The 12,998-nt window shown below is 43.9% G+C and overlaps 1 protein-coding gene across 9 annotated transcripts in view; it reads right to left on the bottom strand.

The window, feature by feature from the left end:
• ZMYND11 (zinc finger MYND-type containing 11) overlaps positions 1-12,998 on the bottom strand; it is a 96,023-nt gene that overhangs the window by 82,285 nt on the left and 740 nt on the right. For 3 of the 9 annotated variants that reach the window (XM_056114754.1, XM_056114756.1, XM_056114757.1), the window contains exons 1-2: positions 12,712-12,783; positions 3,249-3,327 (exon numbers count right to left, since the gene is read on the bottom strand). The exons of 2 other annotated variants lie outside the window; for them this stretch is intronic. The gene's annotated coding sequence lies outside the window, so the exon portion shown is untranslated. Of the gene's footprint in view, positions 1-3,248; positions 3,328-12,711; positions 12,797-12,998 lie in introns of those variants that run through there. 4 more of the 9 variants (XM_056114749.1, XM_056114753.1, XM_056114758.1 and 1 more) reach the window with 3 other exon arrangements.

The raw sequence follows: 12,998 nt of genomic DNA, 5'->3' as shown, positions 1-12,998 counted from the left end.
ACTTTCAATAATCTGACTGAATGGGGGAAATGACCATTACATTTGCAGACATGTTCCAACTATGTCCTGGCCAAACCAGAGAAATAATATGGTCGTAGGAAAAGTCCCCAGGCATATATATGGTCTCTCAACTAGGGACAGAGTGACTGATAGATCTCACACAGGTCACAGAAAAAACTGACCCCTAAGTCACATAGGTTATGATGTTACGGCTCTCAGAAAGAAAGAAAACCAAATCAGCTTCTGTGATGACAGAAATCTCTTTAACATGACCTTTCCTCTCTTCCAAAAGGAGAGAAAATGCATTCAGTGTACTTCAACAAGTTCATGACTGGCCTAAAGTCTCACAAATCTCACTTTCCTCTACCTTTACATTTCCTTTCACCACAAAACCAGTTATTTTTCTGACACATCCAGAGAAAGAGCAGCTGCTGTCATCAAGACTTATCTAGAGGCTCACATCTGAGGAGTCTGGAGTCAGTTCCTGGAGTAAGAAGTTTTCCAGGACTAGAGAAATGCCTTGCATATGGCAGATAGATCCCCAGCACCACCTATGTCCCATTGCAGTCCCCTCCCCCCTCCCCACACCAGGAATGCCAGGAATGATCTCTAAGCACCAGAGCCAGGAGTAAGCCCTCAGCATTACTGGGTTGGCCCAAAAACAAAACAACAACAAAAAGACAGGTGTTTTGCAGTTACAGACTATCAGAGAACTCTGAACATGTTTTAGCATATTACTGAATATCCCACTTCTTCCCACTACTACTCATAACAAATCCAAATTGCTCCTCAGAGAAAATATCAAAATAACCAAATAACAATGCAAGCAATTACAATGAAAATTAAGAAAAGTTTGTTGGTTCATGTAGACTCTTATGGCAAAAGATAATAAAACTATTTGTTTTAGAAAATAACTAAAGTATACTGACGTTTCTCTCTCCTTTTTCTTGGGAGAGGGGCATATCCAGCAATGCTAAAGAGTCATTCCTGGCCCTGAACTCAGGAAATCAGGCCTGGCAGTGCTGGAGGGAGCAACTGGGATGCCAGGGATTAAACCCAGTCAGCCATGCATAAGGCCTGTGCCTTCCCTGATATACTATCATTCCCACCCAAGTTTCTCACTTTCAATGCTCTTGTACAGAAGAGTCAACTTTCCAAGTCTGATAAGCATTATAGCAAGAAGCTTGTTCATCGATTTGCTTGCGTGGGCACCAGTAACGTCTCTATCGTGAGACTTCTTGTTACTGTTTTTGGCATATCGAATACGTAGCTTGGGTAGCTTGCCAGGCTCTGCCAGGCGGACGCGTTACTCCGGTAGCCAGCCAGGCTCTCTGAGAGGGGCAGAGGAATCGAACTGGGTCGGTCGGCCCAGGTCGGCCGCGTGCAAGGTAAACACCCTACCTGCTGTGCTATTGCTCTAGCCCATAAGAAACTTGTTAGTGAAAATAAACTATTTTATATTTTAAACATTAAAAATGTTGTAAATGTAGTCTTTGTCAGAAACTAAAAAACTGGCAGAAATTAATATTCTGCTTTTCCATTCATCTGTGGATACACTTGGATTGTTTCCATGTGTTAGCTGTTGTAACTTAGTGATCAATGACAATTCAAAAGAAATACGGAAGTTGGGGGCTGGAGTGATAGCACAGCAGGTAGGGCATTTGCCTTGCGTGTGGCTAACTCGGGTTCGATTCCCAGCATCCCATATGGTTCCCCGGGCACCGCCAAGGGGTAATTCCTGAGTGCATGAGCCAGGAGTAACCCCTGTGCATTGCCGGTGTGACCCAAAAAAAAAAAAAAGAAAAGAAATATGGAAGTTGAAAAAAACATCAGATGTTCTGAAAAGTACTTTAAAAGAAAATCTGTAGTCTTTAACACATATACAAGAAGAGGGTAGAACAGGTGTAAAGCAATGATCTAAATATCCATTTCACAAAATCCAAATTAAATACAGAAGCAGATGATGAAATTAAATAAGCATATATGTAGTGTACAAGTTATCAACAGACAATCCTGGTAAGACAGTCCAATGACTATCCAGGCAAAGGGAGTGAAAGATAGTCTGATCAGTCTTAGCTCTGAAAGAAATAGATCTTCAGAACAATCCCTGAGCAGAGAAGCAGGAGTAGCCCCTAATCACTACTGGTTGTGACCCAAATAACAAAAAGAGGTAAAAGGCAGCAAGAAGAAGGAGAAAGTAGAGGAGGAGATGATGATGAGGATGCAAAGAATTATTTAGGTCAACAACTTAATTTCTGTTGTTTGTTTGGGGAGCTGTACCTAGTGGTGCTGGGGGGGTGGGGAGAGGTGGCAGGGATATACTCCAAGTTCTGCACCCAGCAGTACTCAAGAGACCATCTCGTATTGGGGTCAAATCTGGTTTCCCACATGCAAAGCATGTGCTCAACCTGTTGAGCTATCTCCCCAGCCCTGGGTCAGCAATTCAAAATTTCCCCTCCATATACAAACAAAAGTATTCCAGGAACCTAAGAGGGCACTTGCCTTGCATGTGACCAGTCTAGGTTCAATCCAGTCATTGTGTATGGTCCCCCAAGCCAGCCCTGCCAGGAATGATCCCTGAACCAGGGGTAAGCTGTACATACAGCTGGGTATGTCCTGGCCCTGTTTCCCCCGCCACCCCTCTCCCATTACAGTATTGAGAAACAGGTTGCCTCACCTTAAATTGTTTTTATGGTGGGTGGGTACAACCAGCAAGTACTCAGAGCTTATTCCACGGGCTCATAGATGGTGCCAGGACTGGACCAGGACTACCCGTGTGCAAGGCATGTGCCTTACCCCCGTACTATATTTCCAGCCCTCCCTTTTTTCACCTTAAATTCTATCAAACCGTTTCTAAATAAAGCACCAATCTTATAAACTCTAAGAGTATGATAGTGGAAAGGGACCCAACTTATTATATGTGATCAATATATCCAGCCAGTCTCATTCAATGTACCAAAAAATCTCCCCAAAATACTACCAAACACAGCCAAAATGTAGTTCAGCAGCAGAGCACTTGCCTTGTATGTATGAGGCCCTGCACTCAACCTCTCACACTACCAAAGAAATAATATACAAGCACAAAAATCCAGCAATACACAAAACATAGAGCAAGAACAAGTTTGTTACAAGCAATTCACTCAATAAAGAGAAATAATCACATCATCAGTTCAGTAAATGTAAAAAAAAAAAAAAAAAAAAAAAAAAAAACAGTAAAATCATTCCTAAGAACTCAGAGCAAAACAGACCTGGTGTGGCCGGGATGGGGATGTTTCCTTAATCTGAGAAAAGGTATTCAATACAATCCACAGCAGAAAAATACTTGTTCTGAAAATGAAACACAATAAAAACTATCTAACAAGAGAACTATATTAGGCAGCTAAATGCAGCCAGTACCGGTAATTCTTAAACCAGCTTCAAAAAATAACGCACAATGGGCCAGAGAGATAGTACAGCAGGTAAGATGGTTTGCCTTGTATGTGACCAACTAGGCTCAAGTCCTACACTCCATATGGTGCCCAAGTCTGCCAGAAGTGATGCAGGAGGGCAAAGCCAGTTCTATTCTTTTCTATCTGTTGCTATCTGTATAGGGAATGCCATTTTATCTTACATAGGAATGGTCATCTAGTTCCCCACCTTCAAACGCATATGTAATTAAACAGATTTTTTTAATTTTTTTTTTTTTTTGGTTTTTATGTCATGCCCAACAGCACTTAGATCAAACCCAGGTTGGTCACATGCAAGGCAAGTGGCCTGCCTGCTGTACTATTGCTGTGACCCCATATGTTTTGGATTTTGTTAGAAATATGATGGTTTTCTATCTTCTTTCCTTTTCCTTTTTTTTTGGAGGGGGGAGGTCTCCCAGTCTCAGTGGCCAGGAGATACAAGTGCCTTGATCCCTGTACTATCTCTCTGGCCCCCCAAATTAACAATAGAAAAGTCTCTGTAGGGGCTGGAGCAATAGCACAGCGGGTAGGGCATTTGCCTTGCACACAGCCAACCCGGGTTCGATTCCCAGCATTCCACATGGTCCCCCGAGCACCACCAGGAGTAATTCCTGAGTACATGAGCCAGAAGTAACCCCTGTACATTGCCAGGTGTGATCCAAAAAGAAAAAAAAAGGCTCTTTAAAGCAAAGAAAAATAAAGATCTCATAAAAGTATTATAGAGCAGGGGGGCCAAAGGGATAGTATAGCGGTTAGGGTGTTTGCCTTACACACAATCAACCCAGGTTTGATTGCTAGCACTCCATATGGTCTCCTGAGCCTGCCAGGATTGATCCCTGATGCAGAGCAAGGAGTAAGCCCTGAGCACCAGGAGATGTGATCCCCAAATGAAGAAAGATCAATATCCACCCAATAACCATATTAAAAAATGAGAAAGGCAGAGAGATAGCATAGCAGGTAGTGTGTTTGCCTTGCACATGGCCAAATCAGGTTCAATCCCTAGAACTGCATATGGTCCTGAGCCCTGCAAGGAATGCTCCCTGAGATGCCAGGTAAGGCCCAAACAACAGCAAAAATTGCGGAAGTGAAATGAACACAATTATTGAAGACAGAGACTACCAAAAGGCATATACAAATCTGTTTGTTGTCACTTATTATGAAAATTCAAATTAAGATAGCAATAAAATATCCTCACACCAGTAAGAATGGGTATCAATCAGAAAGGAGGGAACTGAAACTGGAAGGGATGTGGGGACGCTCATGCATTGCTGGGTAAAACTATGCTGTATAACACAGATGTCACAGAAAACCTGCAGATTCCTCGAAAGTTGAAGAATAGAGCTCCCAAATGACCTGGCAATCTCATTGCTTGGTATCGATCTACCCACAATATGCAAAAATATTAAGAAAGATCTCTGCACAGCCAGGCTCTCTGCAGTGCTCAGTACAGCAGCCAGGGTATGGAAGCGTCCCAGGTGCCCCGCAAAGGAAGCTACAGTTCAGAGACAGCATGGAATACTATGCAGTCACAAGGAATGATGAAATCACGCAGTGAGCTGCAACTGGGACTGAACTGAAGGATCTGATGTTAAGTCAGAAGCACAAGGACAAATACCAGATGTTCTCACTAATTTACTATATGAAGTAGCATGAGTAGAGAAGGTACACAGTAAAGGTTGGCAAAATACAGATACAAAATCTAGATTAGAGAAACAAAAACGCCAGGGAAAGAGCGAGATGGAGTATGGAAGCAAGAAGAGGAGGTCTGTTAGAAACAATGGAGAAAGGGTCAGGGAACTTGGGCTTCTGTGGTGTAGACAAAATATCAGTATATAGCTAAACCACCAGGCCCAACATATAATAAGTATGGAACCCACACTCAATAGTTAAGCATTTTAAAATGGGGGCTGGAGCAATAGCACAGCGGGTAGGGCATTTGCCTTGCACGCGGCCAACCCGGGTTCGATTCCCAGCATCCCCTATGGTCCACTGAGTACTGCCAGGAGTAATTCCTGAGTGCAGAGCCAGGAGTAACCCCTATGCATCGCCAGGTGTGACCCAAAAAGAAAAAATACGTAAATAAATTTTAAATGTGTCTGTTGGGCCCAAAGGGATTACAGCAGATAAGGTATTTGTGATGCACACAGCCTACCTTGGTTGAATCCCTGATACCACATATGTCCCCTGAGACCCACTAGAAGTAATCCCCAAGCACAGAGTCCAGAGTAAGCCCTGAGCATCCCCAGGTATGGCTCCCCCAAACCAAAATTAAACAACATTTCAACTATTTAATAAGAAACTGCACTTACATGAGTCCATTTACTTCTTTCCTTATTCATTTCTCAAATAATTTTTTTTTTTTTTTTTTTTGCTTTTTGGGTGACATCCAGCAATGCACAGCAGTTTCTCTTGGCTCATGCACTCAGGAATTACTCCTGGTGGTGCTCGGGGGACCATATGGGATGCTGGGAATTGAACCCGGGTCGGCCGCATGCAAGGCAAACACCCTACCCACTGTGCTAACGCTCCAGCCCGTCATTTTATTTTAGAGGGTGGTAAACATGCTGAAATCTAAATCCTTAGTACTTACAACAACTTTCAATACAGCAATTTTCAGTAAGTTGGCGACTTCAATATACACTGAACTTAGCCAGTGTGGGGAGTGTTGCCGGAATGCTTTAGAGTTGAAGAGAATTCTGAATATTTTAAAATACTTCACTCCGGAAGGCTGGAGCAATAGTACAGCAGGTAGGGCGTTTGCCTTGTACGCGGCCAACCTGGGTTCAATTCCCAGCATCCCGTATGGTCCCCTGAACACCACCAGGAGTAATTCCAGAGTGCAGAGCCAGGAGTAACCCCTGTGCATTGCTGGGTGTGACCCAAAAAGCAAAAGAGAAAAAAAACCAAAAACTTCTCTCCTATAAATTAGTATTAAAACAAAAATTACACACACATACACACACCCTGAACCAAGTTATCTTCATGATGGAAGCTGCCAATAGTGACAGCCAGAAAATGAGCTAATTATTAATGCTTGTTCTTAGATTGCTAGCTATTATTATCACTGAATCTGGAATTAACCTGACTATACATGAAGCATTCTAATTACGAGCAGTTTCTAATTTTCCTTTCTTTCCCTTTCCCACTTATGTAGTGAGCAGTTTTACATTCTTCTTATTATTCTGTACTGTTACATGTTTATAAATGTGTTTTTGGAAGATAAAAAAATATATAAGGGGCCAAGAAGTTGATACATTTAGGAAGACAGTGGAACAGTTTAGGGTTGGTAATCAGATACATGAACTGAAATACCCATTTAATCATATACTTTGGGTATTTCAGGCACTAGGAACAACCTATTGGTATCTGTGTTCTTTTTTTTTTTCTTTTTTGCTTTTTGGGTCACACCCGGAGATACACAGGGGTTACTCCTGGCCCATGCACTCAGGAATTACTCCTGGCCGTGCTCACAGGACCATATGGGATGCTGGGAATCGAACCCGGGTCGGCCACGTGCAAGGCAAACACCCTGCACACTGTGCTATTGCTCCAGTCCTGGTATGTGTTTTCTTATTGTAAGTCATGAAACACATACAGTTATACAGACTACTGTAATTTATCATATCTGCATACTGGAATAATACTTCCCTAATTTCTCTTATGCTGTTTTGAGGACTAAAGGGAGGACATGAACTGCTTACCAAAGCAAAACTAAACAAGAACTTGCAAATTTCACCTTCTTTTTAAAAAGTTGTGTTAAAAAGAAGAGAGACAGAGAGAGAGAGAGAGAGAGAGAGAGAGAGAGAGAGAGAGAGAGGAAATTGAGGATGTGGTTCAGCAGAATAACAGTTGCTTTATGTGTGTAAGGTCCTGTACTTAATCCCTAGCACGCCCCTCCCCCGACACACAAACACAGAGGTTTTGGTTTTTTTTTTTTTTTAAATAAGAGTTGGAGAGATAGTACAGCAGGTAGGACACTTGTCTGGCACACAGCCAACCCAGGTTCTATCCCCAGCATCCCATATGGTCCCCTGGGCATTGTCAGAAGTGATCTCTGAGAAGAGCCAGAAGTGACCCCTGAGCATCATCGGGTGTGGCCCAAAAACAAACAAAAGTTTTCTCTTTTTTTTTCCTTTTTGGGTTACACACGGTGGTGCACAGGGGTAATACTCCTGGCTCATCACTGTCACTGTCAGTGTCCTCCCGTTGTTCATCGATTTGCTCCATCACTGTCACTGTCAGTGTCCTCTGTTGTTCATCAATTTGCTCAAGCGGGCCCAGTAACATTGTGAAACTTGTTACTGTGTTTGGCATACTGAATACTCACGGGTAGCTTGCCAGGCTTTACTATTCAGGCTAGATACTCTTGGTAGCTTGCCGGGCTCTCCGAGAGGGGCAGAGGAATTGAACTCAGGTCAAGCAGGTCGGCCTCGTGCAAGGCAAAAACCCTACCCGCTGTGCTATGGCTCCAGCCCACTCCTGGCTCATGCACTCAGGAATTACTCCTGGAGGTGCTCGGGGGACCAACCATATGGGATGCTGGGAAGAATCCAGGTCGGCCGCATGCAAGGCAAACGCCCTATCCTCTATGCTATAGCTCCAGCCCAACAAAAAAGTTTTTATGACAGATGCCTTTTCTATAAGTCACAGTGCACTCTTGATTTGAAAAAAAGAAAAAAAAAAAGGGGGGGAAAAAAGCACCGTTTTATCCAATTTTTAAATCACATTTTAAAGTGAAATATTGATAGAAATCCATTTTTGGTGGCAGGACATCTGGGCCGCACCTGTACTCAGGGCTTACAACTGGCTCTGTGTGTGCTCAGGGATCACTCCTGGGGTTGGGGGGCATCTGGGGTGCCAGGGATGGAGTCCAGTACAAGGCAAGCATGTACTATCTGCCCACTGTACTACCTCTCTGGTCCCAATAGAAATCTTTTTTAAAAATGTATCCTTCCCTTGTGTTTATATCACAGATGCCTGACTTAGAAAGGAAAACTCCTTTAGATCTTATTTTCTTTTGGTGGCTCTTGGTGAGTGGGGGTTGAGGACATACCAATGGTGTTAGCGAGTCAAACCTGAGGCTTCTGCCATTCTAGGCTTTTTATTTTAGGGCCATACCTAGGGGTGATCGGCATCAAACCTGGGTTGGCCAGATGCACGTCAAGTGCCTCACTGTACTATCTTTCTGGCCTCCTAAGCTTGATTTTAAATTTACTTAGTATACAAATTGAACTAAATGTTTTAAGTGGATCTAACTTTCTTTTAAATGTTTAGATGAGGGCCAGAAAGATAGCAATAATACAGTGGGTAGGGCACTCGCATTGCATGCAGCCAACCAGGTTAGATCACTAGTACCATATATGCTCCCCTGAGCACCACCAGGAGTAGGCTCCGAACACTGCTTGTGCGGCCCTAAAACAAAACAAAATTCCCTTAAACATTTTTATTTTACAAATGCTTATTTCCTAACCTTCTCAAGTGAAAAAACAGATTTGAAGGTATGCTACAGCAGTCAAACACTAGTAAGAAAAGGTGAGGTATAGTGAGCAAGCCAAACTACAACATCTGATCTTCACTCTTTTGTACAGTAGCACTGTCCTCCCATTGTTCATCGATTTGTTCAAGTGGGCACCAAAAATGTCTCCATTTTGAGACTTGTTGCTGTTTTTGGCATATCAAATACACCACAGGGAGCTTGCCAGGCTCTGCCACGCGGGCTTGATACTCTCAGTAGCTTGCAAGGCCCGGCTCTCTGAAAGGGACAGAGGAATCGAACCAGGGTCAGCGGCATGCAAGGCAAATGCCCTACCCTCTGTGAGAGAAATCTGGCGGTGACATCTGTCATTCCACTGATCGCCCAGGTTGATTCAGCTGATCTGGCTGGCTAGGCGGGGGTGTCCCCTTCCTCCCTCACCGCTCCATGTGCGTCCCTTCCGAAGCTGCGCGCTGGTTAGAAGAGGACAGCCTTCCCCAAATAGAGACGGACTGGTCTTCGGTTGAGGGTATACGAGTAGGTGCGCTTCCCTGCTAGAACCTCCCAACAAGCTCTCAAGGTCCTTTGTACAGTAGGTTACTTATTATTACCCCGAGTTGGATCTGACTCAATTGAACTGAATTAGCAGCAGCAGTAGCTTATGACTTAAAAACTAAGAGGTAGGTATGGTTTTATCTTTTATCATCCTTGTTTTTCAAATGGTGAAACTGAGGCTAGGCATGACAAGTTTCAATAATATGTCCAAGGTCACTCTGCTAATAAATGACTGGAGGGGTGGGGGGGGGGAATTCAAACAAAGTCAACTAGACTCAACCGTTTTGCTAAACTACAGCTCCATGATAAAATAAACAAAAAATATTTCAAAATCTAATCACCCTGTTAAAAACATTCAATACATTAAATTCTAGTTAAGTACTTCAAATAATGAAATGATTGTAAAAAAAAGTTAGTCTGACTGTTCATTTGCTCCTTACTTTTTTTCCAGGTACATCTCTGCTTTCATGTAGAAAGATATGCTCTATACAGAAATCAACTGAAGGGTGGTAAAAAGCACAGTTTTAACAAATCTGACACCAGGGGGCTGCAGAGATACAGAGTACAGCAGGTAGGGCACTTGACTTGCATACAACTGACCCAGGTCAGATCCCCAGCACCCCCTATGGCCACACCCTATATGGTCAACTGAGCACCACCAGGTGTGGCTCAAACACACACACACACACACACACACACACACACACACACACACACATACCCACACCATCTGAGATTTAGGTCTTGAGCGAAGTTAGGACATTGTCTGAAACTCCTATTATAAATGTTAAAATTCTTAATTAGCTTCAATTAGTGTCTTAATTAAAGTATGCCAAAGGGTATGAATGTATTATTTACCATAACCATCTGAACAACCCTTAAAGGAAAGTGGAAGTTCAGATAAATATGTCAGTTCACTGAAACATGCCAAGTACCTTTATAATGATATCCTAGAAATATTTAGTAAGAACTAAGAAGTTAAATTTTTAACATTTTATTTTACTTGGTAGAAAAAGAAGCATGTTTATTTAAACACACGATATTTAACTACAAAAACCACCCAATTTACAGAACGTAAACTATTGTTTTCATATGAGTAGCACAGTATCTATGGGGGCAAAAATCATGTAAAATATAGAAATCTTGGGGAGACGGCTCCAAAGGATGAGTATAGGCTTTGCTTTTTTGCCCTTTGGAGGAAGTTTGGTTTTGATCCCCAGCATCATATGGAACCTGATCACCTCTAGAAGCCATCCCAGGGAACTGAGCTGGGAGTAGATCCTAAACATTGCCAGGTATGACCCTCTCCTTAAAAAGGTAAAGGTAAAGGTAAAGGTAAAGGTAAAGGCCCTCCCGTTGATCATCGATTTGCTCGAGCGGGCCCAGTAACGTCTCCATTGGAGACTTTGTTGTTACTGTGTCTGGCATATCCAATACTCTCGGTAGCTTGCCGGGCTCTCCGAGAGGGGCGGAGGAATCGAACTCGGGTCGGCCATGTTGGCCACGTGTAAGGCGAACGCCCTACCCGCTGTGCCTCCTTAAAAAAAGAATAAAAATTTTAAAAAGGACAAAATTCCCTGTTACTCACAGGTAGAACTAAGCAAGAATATTTTACTAATTATGTCATAACTACACCCACTATCTTTTAATGTGATTCTTTAAGCCTGATTTTTAAAAGAAAAAAAATCAAAATAATGACAATAGCCAGTACCAAAAACAAGCAAATAATCTCATTGAACAAAATGCCTATTTTATCTCTGCTTGTACAAATTACAAATGCGAAAAGTCAGAGGTGATTCTGCTTAGAGCAACTCAATAGCTACAACTTTGAAAAAAATAAAAGATTTTGTTGTGGTTTGGTTTTGTCTGGGGGCCACACCCAAGATTTCTCAATGGCTACCACAGGTTCCGGTGCTCAGTGGGTCAAGGAGGTTCTGAGGATCCAACCCAGACCTTCTGGTGCAAAGCATGGGTTCAGTTTGTTGATACATTTCTCATCTCAGTTTCTCAACATCCTTAACATCCTTAATATATATATTATATATTATATTTATATTGGGCCACACCCAGCAGTTCTCAGGGCTTACTCCTGGCTCTCAGGGCTCAGTGCCATGTTGGGTGCTGGAGGTTAAACAAGGGTCACCCACGTGCAAGGCAAGCATCCGACCCACCCCCCGCTTCCTCCATACTGTCACTCCAGCCCTGCTCAACATATTATTTTTAAGCATGCTGTTACTCCTTATGATAGGGTTTAATAAAGAACATAGCAACCTAGATGAGGCAGACCCAAGTACTTGGGACCTAGACTTCAGAGAGCCACACGGGTCTCTCCAACCTTCAGGCAGTGTTCCTGAATAGGCTACAAGGCACCTACTTTGAGTTCCCAGACACAGATGTCCTGCCCTGGTAGTTGGGCACCACAGACATCCAGGTGTAAGAGCTCAGATACCAAGCCCACACACCTAACATAAAGCATATGCTGGACTCCCAGAGCATGAGATACAATGTAGATACTACAACACTGGACAACAAGCACATACCAAAGCATCAGACACACCACAAGTACAACCTGGATATATCGCTTCAAGAATCAAATACAAATCAGGCACCATGCCCATGTTGAACACCACGCCCATATAAAACACTGGTGTCATGCCCATACTGTACACTGCACCTGGAACACCATACACAACAACACTAAAATACCTGCACTACACACGTCCAGCACACCTTATACAACACTGCTAGCAAACCCACATTGCACCCCAACCCGGCACACTATACAACAGCATTACCTGCCCATGTTGTACATGCTGGCACTGTATACAGCACCACGACCATTACATGTCACACTTGGCACACCGTATACAAGCATTAACCTGTCCATTTTGTATACAACCCGCACACTGTGTACAACAGCATTATCTGCCTACATCGTACATACTTGCACACCATATACAACAGCATTACTGCCCACACAGTACACAGCCGGCACACCATATACAAAGGAGTTACCTGCCCATCTTGTACACACACACACCGACACTTGGCATACAGCACCATTACCAGCCAACGTTGTCCACACTGGCACACCGTCTACAACAGCGCTACCTGCCCACGCCGTACACACCTGCACACCATACACAACAGCATTACCTGCCGACGTTGTACACACTGGCACACCGTCCACAACAGCGGTACCTGCCCACACCGGCACACCGTGTGCAACAGTATTACCTGCCAACGCTGTACACACCGGCGCACGGTACACGGCACCACTTCCATGCCCACATCGTTTTATCGCACCTAGCGTCCTGGGCACTGTACAGCACGAGAGGGCCGGGAAGGAGCGGGAGCGGGAGGCTGGGCCACGGAGGACCTGTTGAGGGTCTGGGGCGCAGCACACCCGCCTAAGGGCCCCCGCGTCCCGCGAGCAGCGCACACGCTCGGGCCGCTCCGTCAGCCCGACAGCTGACCGCGCGCGGAAGGCCCGGCCCGGCCGCCGCGCTCACGCGACTCCCCGG

This window comes from Sorex fumeus, unplaced genomic scaffold, assembly GCF_029834395.1.
Source record: "Sorex fumeus unplaced genomic scaffold, SorFum_2.1 ptg000026l, whole genome shotgun sequence".
NCBI lineage: Eukaryota > Metazoa > Chordata > Mammalia > Eulipotyphla > Soricidae > Sorex > Sorex fumeus.
This window is presented reverse-complemented; position numbering and strand designations above follow the sequence as displayed.